We start from the raw sequence: 2,716 nt of genomic DNA, 5'->3' as shown, positions 1-2,716 counted from the left end.
AACCCTCTTACACTATTGCTTGAAATGCAAACTAGCGCAGGCACTTTGGAAAGCAGTATGGAGATTCCTCAAAGTGTTAAAAATAGAATTGCCCTTTGACCCAGCAATTGCATTACTAGGTATATACCCAACCAGTACAAAAATACTGATTCTAAGGGATACATGTTCCCCACTGTTTTGTGACTTTATCAACAATAGACAAATTATAGAAAGAGCCCAAATGTCCTTCAACTGATAAATGATAGAGAAGTTGTAGTATATAGATATGAATATTGATCAGGCATATAAAAGAATGAAATCTTTCCATTTGCTACAATGTGGATGGAACTAGAAAGTATTATCCTTAGGTGAAATAAGTCAGTCAGAGAAAGACATTAAACCATATTATTTCATTCATGTGAAATTTAAGAAAAAAAAATAGATGAACTTAGAGGAAAGGGAAAAAGGAGGGAGGCATATCTCATAAAGCAAACTTTTGACTCTACTGAGAAAACTGGATCAGTGGGGAATGGGTTAAATTAGTAGTGGATATTAAGGAGGGCAATTGTAATAATCCCTGGATGATATATGTGCATGATGAATCACTAATTCTTCTCATGAAACCAATATTACAATATACATTATACATTAAATGTATATAAATATACATTCAAATAATTAGAACTTAAATAAAAACTTGAAGCATACAAACAAGATAAAAATTAAGAAAATATTGATAATTATGTATTTATTGCCATTTTGTTGTTTTCTGGTGTTCATGTAATTTTCTATTCCTTTCTTCTCCTCTTCTCTTTCTTTGTGATTGATGAGTTTTTGCAGTGATGTGTTGGCTTTCTTTGTCTTTATTTTTTGTGTATCTGTTTTACGTTTCAGTTTTGTGGTTACTATAAGGTCCATATACAATATCCATAGCAGTTGACGGTCTTGTATGTTCAAATGCATTCTAAAGACAACTTTTTTTTCCCTTTTCCATGGTTTATGTGTATGTTGTCCTATTTTAAATAATTTATTAATAATTTTCTTATATTGGCCTTTTCTTTTCCCTTGAAGAAGTTCATTTCTTGTATCACTGGTTTAGTGATGATAAAATCCTTTAACTTTTGATTGTCTGGGGAAATCCTCATCTCTTCTTCAATTCTGAATGATAATATTATCAGGTAGCGTATTCTTAGTTGTAAGTTTGTTTTTGTTTTTGTTTTTTCCCTTCAGCAGTTTTAACACATTATGTCACTCCTTTCTGTACTGCAAAGTTTCTACTGAGGAATTCTCTGACAGCTCTATAGCATTTCCCTCATAGGTAACTTTTTTCTTTTTTCTTGCTACTTTTTATTTTTAACATTTTTTTTCATTTCATTTTATTTTATTTTATTTATTTTCAGTGTTCCAAATTCATTGTTTATGCAACACACCTAAGGCTCCATGCAATACATGCCCTCCATAATACCCACCACAGAGCTCACCCTACCTCTCACTCCCCTCCCATCCAAAACCCTCAGTTTGTTTCTCAGAGTCCACAGTCTCTCATGACTTGTCTCTCCCTGCAATTTCCCCCAACTCCCTTCTCCTCTCCATCTCCCAATGTCCTCTGTGTTATTCCTTCTGCACCACAAGTAAGTGAAACCATATGATCATTGACTCTCTCTGCTTGATTTATTTCACTCAGCATAATCTCTTCCATTTCTGTCCATATTGATATGAAAGCTTGGTATTTATCCTTTCTGATGGAGGCATAATATGTCATTGTATAGATGGACCGTATCTTCTTTATCCATTCATCCATTGAAAGGAATCTTGGTTCTTTCCACAGTTTGGCGACTGGCCATTGCTGCTATGAACATTGGGGTAAAATGGCCCTTCTTTTCAGTGCATCTGTATATTTGAGGTAAATACCCAGTAGTGTAATTTCAGGGTCATAGGGAAGATCTATTTTTAATTTCTTAAGGAATCTCCACACTGTTTTCCAAAGTGGCTGTACCAACTTTCATTCTCACCAATAGTGTAAGAGGGTTCCCCTTTCTCCACATCCTTTCCAACACATGTTGTTTACTGTCTAGTTAATTTTGGCCATTCTAACTGGTGTAAGGTTGTATCAAAATGTGTTTTTGATTTGAATCTCCCTGATGGCTAGTGGATGAACATCTTTTCATGTATCTGTTAGCCATTTGTATGTCTTCTTTGGAGAAGTGTCTGTTCATGTCTTCTGCTCATTTTTTGACTTGATTATCTGTTGTTTTGGGTGTTGGGTTTGAGAAGTTCCTTATAGATCTTGGATACCAGCCCTTTGTATTGTCATTTGCGAATATCTTCTCCCATTCTTGGGTTGTCTCTTTGTTTTGTTGACTGTTTCCTTTGCTGTGCACAAGCTTTTGATCTTGATTAAGGCAAAGGAAACAAAAGAAAAAATGAACTTTTGGAAATTTTCTTGGTACTTTCAAAATTTTCTTATGTTCAACCTTTGACATAACTTTTGTATGTTTTAGTGTGGCGCTCCCTGGATTTCTCTTGTTTGGAGCTCTCTGTGCTTCTTTAACTGAGATATCCATTTCCTTCCCAAGGTTAAGGAAGTTTTCAAATATTTTTTCTGTCCTTTAACTTTTCTCTTCTGCTTAGACCTCTATAATGTTAATGCTTGTGCACTAGATGTTGTCAGAGATCTCTGAAGTATCCTCATTTTTAAAACTCTTTTCACCTTTCTGATGTTCAGCTTGGGTGTTTT

Source organism: Mustela lutreola, chromosome X (assembly GCF_030435805.1).
Source record: "Mustela lutreola isolate mMusLut2 chromosome X, mMusLut2.pri, whole genome shotgun sequence".
In the NCBI taxonomy this organism is placed as follows: Eukaryota; Metazoa; Chordata; class Mammalia; order Carnivora; family Mustelidae; genus Mustela; species Mustela lutreola.
The sequence above is the reverse complement of the archived record's forward strand: the minus strand, read 5'-3'. Positions refer to the sequence as shown.